Genomic DNA, 14,457 nt, shown 5'->3' on the forward strand with positions numbered 1-14,457 from the left:
TGTGTCAAAATTATCGCGACGGTCGTTACTCAAATGCCGTGAAACCCTGATACGTGGTCTAAAATTAGCCCGAAACTTCCACACATTCATCCATGCTGTAGATTATCATTAACATTTTTAAACAAAACGGAATAGCTAAGTACTTGGTGACAAATGATTCATTTGCTATCCCCCGGGGCAAAGGCTAGACCGGAAAGTCACGTTTTGAAAAAATCTCCCTTTTTATTGGACATGTCCACTGTCTTACCATTCTAAATGTTCATGTACACGGCACAGTTTCACCCGGAGAGCCTACCCACCCAGAAGATGATGTGAAGATGTTTTCTAGGCTAATTTGAAAGCATCCTCTCTCTCTCTCTCACTCTCTTTATTTTCCTTGGCGGGAAGATTACGAGCTGCTGCAGCCCGGCAGCTGTAGCATAAATATGCATTATATTGTGCTACTTTCTCACCTTTCGGGTTGTCACATTTTACTATCCATAGGGCTGAAATCGACTTGCAACTTAGCATACCCTGCTGTACGCTTCTTCTTTCTGCCCCGCAGCAAACAATGAAGCAGTACTGGAAAACGGCCCCAGCCAGCCCGCAGGCAGCCAAAGAAGGAAGAGTTTTCCGCTCTAGATACGCGCGTGCTTTTTTTGCCTCCAGAGGACAGAAGACATGGGGTTGGAGTGCATCTATGTAGCGTCTAAATTGAAGACCCCTTCGAAACGATGCAGGAACGAGGCAGAAGTGATATACTTTTCTCATTAGCATATCACACTCTCACTAAGCGGCACTACGTTCCAGCTTGGGTTGGAGAGATTTGGACTTTGAATGAATGAAGCCGGTGCCAGCGGGAAGCAAAGCTCCCTTTTTCGGAGCATTCTTTGGTGGAGCAGCATGCAAACGCTTTCCAGCAGCGTATGGGAACTGGAGCAATCTGATCCATTTTGTTCGCGTTATTCAATGTGCGGTTACACACATTACTCGGCTGCACACAGCTGGGCAAATTGTGCAAACGGCTGCGTAACTGACGCGATGGAAGTGCGTAAACAGGAAGAAGGTATAATGCAATTATGATTTCGGAACGATACACACAATGCTGCATTGCACGGTGGATAGTAAAAGCCACCCGTTTTCCATCGACACCAGTTTCGCTACACTTTGTGTCATAAAGTTGATTGTTCAGCGTGGTCGATGATTCACAAGATGAAAGGGTGTCGGAAAGGAGTCGGCTAATGATTGGAGGTGTGAATTAGCATACTGCCTGCCACGGGCCACCGTGTTGGGTCACGTTTATTGAGTTTCTCCTTGTTGGGGGCAGCTTAAAATCTATCATACAATATTCGGTAGCTCGTTAGTATTCTAAGCTGCCGCTTTAGCAGCGAGCATATCTTTCCCCCTCGCAAGGTGGTGTACAGCGCAAAGCGGAGGCTCATTGGCAAATTAGTCAGCTAGCCAGAATGGAATTGTTTATTATTCATTTATCGACCATAAATCGAGGAACGTAACGACTGCGGTACGGACACACGATCCGGATGTGACGATAGCCTTGTTGGGATGATGTATGTACATTAGGGCGCTTCAATGTTGAATAATTATTATCATAGAGAGAGATAGAGACTCTCCGGGTTGAGCCACACTTGGTAACATGCGACAGAGTGTCGTAATACTGCTACCATCTTGAGCTTGTACGAAAGAAGCAAAGAACAAATCGATACAATTCCAATTTCGACAAAATCTTTCCCTTTTTCGGACAAAAAACGTTCTTCCGAACAGCATCACTTCCCCGGAAAATTCGGTTACGAAGGCGTCCATTGTGTGTCGCCAGATTGACAAACCTTCAAACCGAAGAAAAATGGAAAATATAAGGCACGGTTCCCAATCCTCCCCGGAAAGCGATGCGATAAAAATGTCCCAGTGCTGAAAAATATGAGTCATACGCCCTCTGCATGTCTAATTCGGCGTGAAGGCCCGGTACTGCTGCTGCAGCATGGCCCATATGCCCGCCAGCTTACCATAAGAAATCATCCGGAAGGGACGATTACGGTTTGCTTTCAGCTGCGCTTCCTGCACTCGTCGTCTACACGTGACACAGTGGGTTGATGTGTTTCTTTCTCCCCTAGCTGCTTGCTCTCTCTCTCGCCCTCTCTCTTACCTTCACCACGCTTGGGAGGGAAGAGTGAGCCCGCCGGCAACTGCTGACTTTAAACGTTAAAGTTCATTTTCGGGTACAATTTATTTTAACGAGTTTCGATTAAGGATATCTAGGGATTCGACGTAAAGGGAGTTGGAAGACGCTGATGCCGGATTGCTGTTGATGGAGTGTACGCAAAATAGAGAAAATTCATTGGTAGTATAACTTGATTCGTTGCTCCAATCGATGTAATAGCAGTTGCTCAACAAACCAGAGATTTTTACTGCTACACTTGCGAAAATTTTATCATATTGTCATCTATCTAAGTTGAATAATTACATTTTTAAGAAGGTAGCCTTGGTGTAGAGTGTAATTTAAGAGAATTGTCGCCAAGTGATGACTCAAAGAGGCCGATAAAGCGACACCTCTATTGTACCTTGCTCTATTTGTCACCTTGGCCCTACCGTTTGTCGGCACTAATTACCTCGTCAATTTGCTCGAAAAACATCCAAACCACAATGTCTCGGCCGCCAACCAAGTCACAGCCAACCTCTCAATAATTTTGTGGCGCCATTCGGCGAGCGCTGTGGCTTTCCTGATTGTCGGTGCAAGCTGTATTATTACATTATATTTCCACCTCAAACGAAGTCGCCGATTGATCCGTGTCTGTTCGTCAAGAAATGGAGGGTTGATTTGCATACCGACCAATCCGACCGGGTCGGACGGGAGTGATGCATGGAGTCCGCCGTCAGGGTGGAGGCAATGTGACACGTGCGCCGCTTTCTGTCTGGCAAGTGCAAGCGGAGACTGCATCATTTATAAGTTATTGCGTCTAATCACATCGCTGCAAGCGGGGAGTGTAATGAGTGTATGCTAATAAGGTGCAACACTGATCCACGAGCGGGCGAGCGCGCGCGTACACACATTCGATGCAAATTGATGCTTTTCGGCTCGGCGCGGAAAATTGTGCTCCTGCGAGCTTTGTGTTGGAAGCGTGCGTTTGAAGTGCTCGCTAAAAGTCGGATGGCTGTAGCATCATGACGTATGACTAGTTTTTGTTGTTGTTGTTGTTGCTTGCTGCATCTCGTCGGGCGGAAGTGACAGACAAATTGATGGCAGTAAAAAAGCAGCATCCAAGACTCATCCGCAAACGTGACACTGCAGAATTGAATAAAGCAGGCGGATTTTACGCGTCTCGTTTAGAACAATCACAATCACGGGCGACAGCGGCAGGGTGAAGCGCTACATTATGCAAACGAAATGCTCGTTTCTTCGTCATCTGTTTGGAGTGAACGGGTGACTTAATACGAGACTGGATATTTATGTGCCGGATTAAACAAATTCCCGACAAAAAAACAGGCCGGCTGTGAATGATTACAGGGAAGAGGCACGGCGAGCGGCAGCATTTTACCCATTAACACCTTTGTTCGCGAGCGGAACCTGCAACGACTGCGGCAGCAGCAGGTGACGAACCCAACGATCATTTATATGCAAATCTTCCCACACCGCGTGAAGAGATCGTGAGTGCGCGTGTGTGGCATACGGCGTCGTCGTGAATGTCAACGCCGTTCTCGGTGCGGCATTTCGGCACTTTAGTTCTTTGATTAATTGCACCGCGGGTTCTCGCCGGCGAGGGGAAACTCGATAAAGGTCCGATGAATCGTCCGGGCGGTCTAAATTAAAGGCGGTGCAAAATCAAACGAGCTGAGCGCGTCTTAGGCAAACGAATACGTCACACGCACGCACGGACGTGCATATGAGAAGGCAAATTGTGGTGCGACAATGGCGACAGCGACAAAAGCGAAAGGTTAAGCCCTTTTTACTACGGTGTGAACTTTTCCGCAGGCCACCTCGGCTCGGCTCGCAAATGACATTGAAAGATAATCGATTTTTATCGCGCCGAGGCAGGTGACGAGCCATTGCTTGCACACACTAGCGCAGTATTAAAAGCGAACTATCATTTCCAGTCTGTGAGTGTGTGTGTGTTTTTTACATCACCTAGCATGCTCACGAAGGCGAAGAAAATGGGCCCACGGAGCTCTTTTCTTCTCGAACAGCAAGTAGAGGACACCATTATCAGGCCGGTAGCAATCGGGTGAGTTGGCGGTTTGTTGAGCCGCATTTTTGTTTTGTTTGCTCGTTTGAACAAGGGATCGCAGCCCGACCAGCAAGTAGTGAGGGCAAGGTCGGTTGATTTATCTGGCCAGGCGCACGAATCTTTTCTGCGCTGCGGCAGTTAATTGTTCGCCCGTTTGGCAAAGTGGTTAACCTTCCCTGGTTGACACGGGGAAAAGCGTCTGGAAGAGAGATTCCATTCCCTAGCGATACAGCCTTCACCATTAACCCACTTTCCGGTACAGCTGTCGATGGGGTGTGCTAGTGGTGGTGGCGGTCGTGGTGCTCCCTGTGCCCGAAAAATCCCGGGCAAGCCCGTGCTGCAGAATGTCCCGCGCCGATGGGAAGCGACCAATTTTTGCCACTGTGCACCCGTCGCAGAACAATGGTGCAATAAGTTAGCCCTCCCGGTTCCACGGTTTTGATGATTTGACATCCCCACCCATCTTGGGAGCTTGGCGAGCATTTTCACTACACCATTCATCGGTTTTTCGACACCTGACATTTAATTTAGCAACACAGCCGGCGGTGTGGTGCTCGTGTTGATTGTGACACGACAATTGATCGCTATCTGCTTTAAAATATGAGAAAGAATAATGGTACGGTTTTCCCAGAGCAGGAAGGCAGGAAAAATCACCGCACGAAACATGTTGGCTTAATATGTTCGCTCGAAAGCGCAAGCACACGCACGCATAGAAAAGAAAGGAAACAAAAAATGGCGCGACCAGATCTGATCCTAATTGAATTTTCCACACTTTCACTAGCTCATTTGCAAAGCAGCGTGTGTGTTTGTAGGTGCTGCTGTTTCCGAATTTTCCTCCAAACAAAAGTGAGAAAATCGTACCCAGAATCGCACTTTCTTCCGGTCGCATTTGAACACCTAGTGGAGGAGCGATAGAGGGAAGCTTACGAATTAGTTTCGTGGGGCAGGAAAAACTAGTTCACTTGGTGTCATATACACATTCCCAGGGTTGATTGCACTCCCCCACTCTCTGGGAAGGTGGCTTTTTTCTTCTCTCCCTCGGTTTTCGTAGCGTTGTGTCAATCGAAATTCTCACCATTTGCACGGGACGCTGCTGCACGTTGCTTTGCTCAGCTGCCAGCGTAAAGGGATCGAATAAAATGGTAATTAAATTAGATTTCGCACCTTGCTAGACATGGCCGTAGGGATTGTGTGTGTGTGTGTGTGTGTGTGTGTGTGTGTGACGGAAGAGGGAAAAGCTTAGGGTGTCTTAACAAAAATCAGGTGACATGCACGAACGGGTGGAGGAAAAAAACCGCACCAGACAACCCTGACGAATGCGCGAAAGTGAAGAGAGGAGTAAATTAGGTGATGAAATACAAAAAAAAAACACCCCACACACACACACACACACACACACACACACACACACTGATGGCAATTTTCGGCATCGAAGGAAAAACGATTTCCATCCCCATGGGTTTGAAGGAAAAACGTTTCGATGTGGTGGAGGAGCGAAAAAAAAAAAACAAAATCGAACCACCAACCGGCGGCGATCATCATCATCCACGTACGGAACGGATGATATTGTTTCGTCGTTCGTCGTTTGATAGTTGTTTGATAGTTGTTTTAGAAAGTTGCAAACCTACACCTCCACCCCGTCTCCTCTTCACATACTCCTCGACGGGAGAGTGGAATCTGTATGTGTGTGAGTAAAGCGTCGCCCCAGCCGGCCGGCCCGTGCTGTAGAGCGAAGGAGCGATTAATTCTCGTCGTTACGCCACCGAAACTCTTGCCACCGTGCGGAAACGATCGATTCGCTTAATACGCTAACTGCTCTATTATTTTTGTTTGTACGTTTGTGCGGAAAAGATGATGGGGGGTTTGAAGCTTGGTGGTAGAAGGGGCGGGGGTGTTACAATTAAGAAGCTGTGACTGGGGCGAAATGGCAAAGCAGGAAGGTAGAATATCGCACAACGATTTTAATTAGTGCGAATAGTTGTGCGTAATCAGTCGGCGATATAGCCGTTCTAGGAACTGAACGAAGACAATCAATTTAAGTGTTTTTTCATGGGAAATTCTTGCCTTTTATGTGTTTAGCTCGTTTGATCTGTTGATCTGGCTCGGAAATCATAGCTCATGTATAGTTTATCAGCCTTTTTTGTTTTATTTGTATACACGAGTTTCAGGTTCCCTTTGTAATTTAATAACATTTTGTTGATGAACCAGACATGCGATAAACCATAAAAATTCTAAATTATGAAAACTTTGTAGCAATTACACTATCTCAACATTTAATGTTTCTAAGCATTTTAAAGTTTAATACATAGCCTAGCAGTACATAGTTTGTGATCTATTATGAACTGTACATAAACGGTTTTCAACAAGTGGAATCAATGTGACAATATCGCATATCATCGCATCATTTCAATAAAACATTACTTAAAAAAGAAAAATAGCCTTAGACATAGTTTTACATCTAAGCCAATAAGCCTGCAATTAATGTACCAAAATAAAGCCATAACGCTAAGTGAATAAATTCCATTAACCTTTTTTCTTATAATTCTAACAACATGTTTGGCTCTACCTCACTAAGCAAATGTAATAAAAAAGCTCTGCTTCTCAGCACATCAAAACAGTATTAAAATGCGTGTTTGTAGATCACCAGCTCAAAATAAATTAACTGAGCATGGCAAAAAAAACAAAGTCCCACACTCGCACAGCAAACAAAAAACAGTGAGGTTGAAATAAACACACTCACTCTACCAGAAGACACACGCCAGACAAAGCTAAGATTGGGTGATAACTTCAAACCTATCACCGACAAGCCATAAAGCTTAAGATTGTCTTACGACCTCCTCCTGTGTCCCCTCAGTTTCATCCATCCTGTTCCACCTTCATCGCGTGAGTTTGCCTAGTGGCAAGCAAAATTGCCCCGATAGGATGAAAGACATAAAAAAGCATGAGGTATGCAAATGAACTACACACATGTGGCGTCCGGTGAAGCTTTCGGGGGGGGGAGGGCACCCGCCATCTTACTACATTGACTCATGTGCGGGACGACCGGAGTGCTAGTTAACGGTGTGGCATTGAACTGTTTTCTTTCGGCTCGGCAACAGGTTCGCCAAGCAGTGAAGGGGAGAGTGAGCATGTAAGACACATCAAAAGCTTTACTGCGAGATAATAATGAGGACGCGGTGTGGTTGGTGTGGGTGTGAGACATGAGGCAGCTCATGAAGATGCTCATTTGGTTTCTTTCTATTTTTACCCATGAGTTTGCGCCATAAAAGCATCTCAGCAAGGCACCGAAACTGCCGCTTCTAGAAGGCTCTTGATCTGGCGAAACTGGGATTATTTTGGGAAGATGCGGAGTCGAAGTGGTGTCTAAAGTCTAAAGCAGTCTTGAGAAGAGCTGCCCCATAAGCATTTTAGTGCTGCTACCAAGGCAAACAGTAAAACCGCACCCCATACAGCAGCATCCCGAATGTTCGTTAGCTGAAGATGTAGTGTTTTCCTGTCCAAATCTTCCGGGACGCATCCGGTAGACACTGGCAGGTTGGCTTTCACCGACTAGAGCGCTCTTGGTCCAGTTGGTTTGCTTCTTGTCTTAGATCGCTCATTAGCATAGATTGTGAGCCTGTGAATATATCCGCGTGATGTCGCTCAAACGTTACGAATGGTTGCGAAATATTTCGGCTGATCCGCTCAAGGTTCACCGCCTTCGTTTCGGTAACTTCAGCGTTGTCCTGTTTCCTTTTTCTTTCCATTTTGACCACCTCTTGCGAGGAGAGCCGCAAAGCGGGGACCTTCAAAGCGGGAGACCTTTTGCCTGCGCGGTGGAAAACCTATGCACAATGTGCCCGAAATGAACTCAAAACCTCGGATCGGAGTAGCAGATTCCCTGGATCTTGCTAGAAGCTGCGCCAAAACCGGTCTGGATGCTTGGGGGATTCGCGGGTCGCGGATTTGTTCCCGCGTGGCGAGCTCGTGAGCAGCGTGGAAAGAGGTGAAAACGAAGTTCCAGAAAGTCTGACCACGAAGGAATGTTGGCTACGGCGGTGTGGCGTCGTACCTTTCCCGTGTACGTTCTGGACCAATTTCGTGAGTTCGATAAGCGAGAAGGCACAATTTAAAACAATTTCATTCTAAAAAGGAACGAATGCCTGTGGTTTGTGTGGGAACAACTGCGAGCGAGGAGTTTTGCAGGTTGCGAGTATGACTTCTTAGACAGTGGTGTATGGCGAGAGGGCTTTAACATAAATAACCTTCAGGTATCCCACTGTTTGGAGGAACCGTTTGGAGTGTGGAAGATACGTTCCACAGAAATCTTTTGTAATTAATTCTAACTGAATAATAAATTAAATCCAATCTGGCGACTACCACTGCGTACCATACCTTTATGAGATGACAGACTCATACAAGGCGGCAGGGATTAGTACGAAATTATGTGAAGCTTTTAAGCCAAACAAGCTCATAAATACTTCTGCTAGATAATGTCGACATTAAGAACGCGAGAGAAGAACGTTCCAGACGCTAAGTATTTGTTCCCTTTATGCAGCTTACAGCCGCTGATCTGCAAACGAAGAAGCATACGAAAAAGAGGTGGAATCGATTCGATTGCCGATTCGGAAAGTGCAATCGGGTGAATGTGTTATCGTCCATGCATCGCCATCATGCACCGAATCGCGGGCCCGTCCTCTTCACAGGCAGGCCGCAGAAGCGGCGAATGGAAAAACTGGCAAAGTATCAAAAACTGGAAATCGGGAAGCCCTTCGTCCGGGGAAGGGAAGCGAGACAGGGGCAGACACCCTCTCTCCCGTACAGAACGGAGAGGCAAAACTGGATCTCAAGTTTTCGAAATCTTAGGATGGGGTTTTTGTGTTTGCTGTTGTTGCTGGCTGCTGCTGCCGCTGCCTGCCGTCTCTTATTAATGCCTAGCGCCTTGTGCTGTGTGGCGAAACCAACCGGAGCATACCGGAGACCCGGTGCGAGGCTTTTGGGCTCGTTGGCCCATGGGTGGTGTGTAGTATGGACGAATTTATGCTTTATTCGATGTGTGTGTGTGTGTGTGTGTATGCGTCTTCTGAGATGCTTCTCTTTGCTCCTTCTGTTTTTTTGCAAAGTTTCGCGAGAGAAGTTTAACAGACTGAGGGCTCGTTCGGGCCGGGGTTCAGGCTTGAGGTTCGTTTTGTGGGAACGAGTTGGTGCATGTTCCCGGTGAGGGATAATTTTTGCAATTCATGGGTTATTGGTGTGTGGCTGTGTGCGTGCCCCCGCGTACTCGTTTTGGGACCCACCGGGCACACTCATTCAAGGAGGAAAACTCGAGGAAGTCAAACTCCGGTTTGGCAACTTCTCTTTTGCCTTTGCGAAGAAGCCAGAAGCCGTACCTTCGGCAATGGTGCAGTGCCGCTGCATTTGTGGAAATGTAATGCAGCTAAAGGTTGTACCACACGTCTCAGTTTGTTCGGTTCGGTTTGTGGACGTTCTCGAAGGGTAAGTATTATTTTTATTAGAGAGAAGTGAGAAGCAACGACAAACGCTGAAATGTGTTGCTTGTACCGATGACGATGGAGCAGAAGAATTTTTATTGTTGACTGTGTGTTAGTGCGTGAAGATGGTGCAACTTACAAAGGCTCATAATGCATTGCAATGAATTTGTTTCGTTTATGAGATGGTAAAAGAAGTAAAAAAAACTTTTGCTGATGTATTTTTAATGTGTTTTCAGCGATGTTTTTTGTTGGTCTGTCTGGTTTAATGCATACCATAAAGCAAGAAATGTTGAAATTCTGCCAAAAAGTGCATCGTGCATCCAATATCAAAAGAACAATCTTAAGTAAAAAAACAATAATTTCAGAATAATTGTTTCACAGTCGAAACACAATAAGCAATCAATTTCATTACCACAAGGAAATATAAATGTAGTAATTACTTATAGCCATTCTTCCATGTTGCAATCAATGTTTCAATTAATTCAGTCTTTTGAAACAAATTAAAATGCCATCTTGAATTATAGACATAAATTGGGACATGGGCAACATTGGGATTCCCGCAGAAACTTCAGCCTCTGTAAAGAAGAAAACATTCAACTGTGCGATGGTATGCAATTAATAAGTGAACCAATGTCATTCATCAGCTCAAAATGAGCAGAAAGTATCAACAAAATGGCAAACGAAATATTTATTCATGAACTAGCCGTCTCAAACTGGCAATCTTATTGAAAGTTGGGGTCAATGTAATGTGCTAATTACGAAGAGAATTTTCCACCCTTTCCACATCGACAGGCGGGAAACTCGCATCGAAAAATGTCAATGATATAATTAGAAACAGTAGAAGAAATAACGTTCCCAGCACCAAAAAGAACCCTCCCCAATTACACCCCTTCTGCGAATAGTGAAGCGGTAACTTACGTTCTTGTGTAAGGAATTCGAGCGAGCCGCCTATTTTCCGAGCCCCGCCGAGCAAGCTGCCGTATTCTGGGCCCCGCGTTCTGCGAGTTGATACGAATTTTGGAACAAATCACCCACAACTTTTTGTTTCGTTTTTGATGTTTTTCGCTTCGCTTTGTCGATCACACTTTTCACTACACAACAACACACCACGGTTTCTTTAACTCTTTTTTCCAGCAGAGGATCACAGACTTACGCTAGTAGCCTCGCTGCAAGTTAGGGGAGGTTTTCTGCTTCTTTCGTTTTCGGGATTTTAACAACGACGAGCAGGTCGCACTATTGCTTCAGCTGAGCGAAATTTACAAACAATTCGTCATTAATGGAAGTTTCCACCTGGTGCGGCATGCCGCGGGCGGTCCAGGTCCCGTCTGTGCCGATCTGTATCACTTTCTGGGCGTTGAAATTTTGTACTGTACAATCTGTAAAGCAAGGGTGCGGATGAAATGAAGACAACGGGAAAAAGAGAGAGGGAGAGAAAAATCGTAATGAAACACAGTAGTAATGGTAACGGTAACCTGCAATCACAATTTGCTTGATTTGTAACATTTTTCTCTGTTTCTGTGTGCGTAGAGAGAGATACAAAGAGTAAGACGGAAGAATAACACAGTACGCAATCGAAAGATTTGTCAGTCAGGAAACGCTCCACGAGCTAGGTGTTCACAGATTTTGTACGTAGAAAAATGACTGTGTCAAAAACACAGGAAATCTTTACCACTATTTCGATACGCCGAACACTAATGAATTCTTCTTAATAATCACTCACAAAACGCCAATACACACACACACAGTCGCACCTTCATATGGAAGCAACAACAACAAAAAATCAATCAACTCGAGCAATCGATGACTACAAACGGAGAGGTGAGTGCGTCGAAACACTTTGGAGCAGCCTCGCGAAAACGAGCGAGAAAACGAAAGACTTCAACCGTCTCCAAGGTAACGAACGACGAACGGATTCCGGGAGCTGGAGGTTACCTTAACGAGACGGTTAAGCAGTAAGGCATTCTTGCACTTGTGTGCACCGGGCTTAATTTGGTCTTCGCCACAAAACACACACTGTACATACACACACATACATGCGGACGATGTTTATTCCCTTAAAAACTTCACCGGGTTCACGTTGCGTCCAGCGATGAAGCCCAAAATCAAGCAAATAATGATACCGACCAACCTACCCGAGCGCGTCGTGTAAGCGTGGTCAGCAAAAAGCAGAAGGGCTGAGGAATAAGGGGGTGCGCCCAAGTGGACTTGAACCTGGGGAACTTTGGACAAGAGAGTTGCTGGTGATACTGGCTATAGGGAAGCAACTGAACGGAGGAGCTGGAACTGACCGCCAACAAACAACACATACACACGCACACACACTCATAGAGAGGCACTTGAGACTGTCGAAAGCAGCAAGTTCCCGGACATCTTGACGATGCAAGCGAGGGTGCAGTTTGATGAGCGCTACTCACACTCACTGTTGTTTTCGTTTGCGGATTTGTTTTACACTTTCCGTTCCCGATGAGGCTCAATTCTCGTGATAGCTTCGCTGAAGGTTAACTAAGACCAGTGGTCAGCACTTTCTACCAGCAAAGGGATTGTCTCGAGCTAACGCTCAATGACACCTTGCTGCAATCGCTCTTTGAAGAACAACATTAGAAGCCAAAGGTGACTGGGACAAGGTTCTGTTTTTTTTTTAAATCTCGAGGGCACTTGTGTGTGTGTTTTTATCCAACAATAACCTCCATTTGAATGCTACTCAAAAAAACGCAAAGCACAGGGTCTTCACTTTCGTTCACTTGTAAGTTATCACCGATTCCTTCAGTATCTCTCGTAGCGCATTGATGTGTGAGTTTTCTCTTCCACAAAATGCGCGTACACGACGCGGCATATGCAAACCGTGAGGTCGGTTGGACTAACCGGTTACCAGAACCGAACCGGAGTCAGCGTTTTTTGCCCCTTTTCTTCCACTGCCCCCCGTTCGGGGGTTGGTTGCTTACCGCCAAAAACACACGCACACACACACACACTCACACAAACATACCGAGACACACGGAAGAAACACGGAATAAACCGCGGGACACACCGTACGAACCGCTCGCACGGAACGAAAGAATCGAACTGGAGGTGTCGGTTTGCTTTGCCGGGGTTGCATGTTGCTCGCGCGCACAGTTCGCGACCTGCTGCGGTTCGTGGGGTGCGGGGTTTTTTTTCTCGTCCTCTTCTGGCTTCTCTCAGCAACCATGTAGCGTTGCCAGGGCGATGTAGGAGGGTGAGCTCGCGTCTCGTGTCTCGTGCTAAAGAGGCTGCGTGTAAGAGAGGGTGAAATGTGCAGTCGCTCTCGTTGGCTCGAATGGGGGTTGTCGATCGGAGAGAGAATGGTCGGGATTTATGTTTTGCGGGAGATGCACGGCTGAACGTAAACATAAAATTAGTGCGGACACGGAGCAGCGTATCGTTTTGGAGATGATGGATTCATGCCGTTCGGCATTGCTTCGTTTATTTGATTTTATGATTAAAAGAATGGCTAGATAATAAATACGAACTGTGCTCTTTGATGGTATGGTTTGTACTATATTTCTTTGGGTTCTGGTAAGATATGGATTGCAGTAGACTCTATGAAGATTTAGGGACTTGGTTGAGTAAATTAAAGAAATAAATTGAAAACTATGTTCGAATATTAAGTGTAAAGTTTTTCTAGAACCGAAGGGTCTGGGTTTAATAAGACACTTTATTTGAAGAAATTAAATACAATTATTCCAAATGTTGTAGTTGTTTTTAAGATACATTCTATTAGATTAAATATTCTAATACAGCAAATTTAATTTTTAACATTACTAAATGGTCTGTTCAACATTTTATTTCCTTTATTTTCGAAAGAACGATCCTAAATGTTCTTGTTTCTTAACGATCCAACAGTAAACAAAAACCAATAAAAAACATTTAGGACTGAGCAAACTCTGGTCCAACTAGTGTTGGTTGCGATGTAAACTTGTTCGCTCTCTCTCGCTCTCTTCCAGTTGTGCTCAGTTTAGAGCCACTCGCGGGCCTGAAAGGAGAGGACTTAGCGTTCCATCGAGAGCAGCGCGTAATTTTATCTCCGTTGATTTTGTGCGTAAGATGAAGCATGGGGTTAAGCACGGTTTAAACGTACACGACCGATACAGGTACAAGTTGAATGTTAGTATTTATCACTCCATAGAATCATAGAAGACTTCGCAAGAAGCATAAATAGACTTGAATGTTTCATAACGATGAAGTGTTTAAAAATTAAAAGGCAAAATATGTTAATTGACCTACACCATGTTCCCACGCACTATATGACATTTTCTATAGAATGCTACAATACTGTTCATTTGAATATCCCTTCGCGATATCTTCTTGGAAAAATCAGCCTTTAATGTCTCGAAGCACCTGCTGCAGTGAGTGTGCCGTAACCAACCCGGCCAGTAAGGCACGCCAAAACACACCCGAACGCACCGCGAAAGTGAAACACACGCTGCTGGGAGCTGCTCTATTTGCATACAAATGCGCACGCAAAACGATGCCATTTGTCACACGAATGCGGTTTTGGAAAAATGATTTTAACAGTGGGTTTGGAAAATGCACTAAACGTGTTGAAATTAAAAATAAATAGCAACCCATATCAAGCATTACGCTCGGACTGGGGCACGGGCTACCGACCAAAGCGTGCCAACCGAAGGTCGTAAATACTGTACGTCCGTCAAAAGTGTGCCATACAGATTAGGTTGTGGTGGCTGCGTATGGGAGCCTCCAAAGTGATGCGTTAAATTAAAGCTACGCATGGTTTTAGGTGGACACAGCCA

At 45.5% G+C, this 14,457-nt stretch overlaps 1 protein-coding gene across 3 annotated transcripts in view; it reads right to left on the bottom strand.

The window, feature by feature from the left end:
• LOC120908772 (mucin-17) overlaps positions 1 to 12,803 on the bottom strand; it is an 89,009-nt gene extending 76,206 nt beyond the window's left edge. For 2 of the 3 annotated variants that reach the window (XM_040320119.1, XM_040320117.1), the window contains exons 1-2: positions 12,631 to 12,763; positions 10,607 to 11,064 (exon numbers count right to left, since the gene is read on the bottom strand). The gene's annotated coding sequence lies outside the window, so the exon portion shown is untranslated. Of the gene's footprint in view, positions 1 to 10,606; positions 11,065 to 12,630 lie in introns of all 3 variants that reach the window. The other variant, XM_040320118.1, reaches the window with a different exon arrangement.
• Positions 12,804 to 14,457: the final 1,654 nt, after the last annotated feature.

This window comes from Anopheles arabiensis, chromosome 2, assembly GCF_016920715.1.
Source record: "Anopheles arabiensis isolate DONGOLA chromosome 2, AaraD3, whole genome shotgun sequence".
Taxonomy (NCBI): domain Eukaryota; kingdom Metazoa; phylum Arthropoda; class Insecta; order Diptera; family Culicidae; genus Anopheles; species Anopheles arabiensis.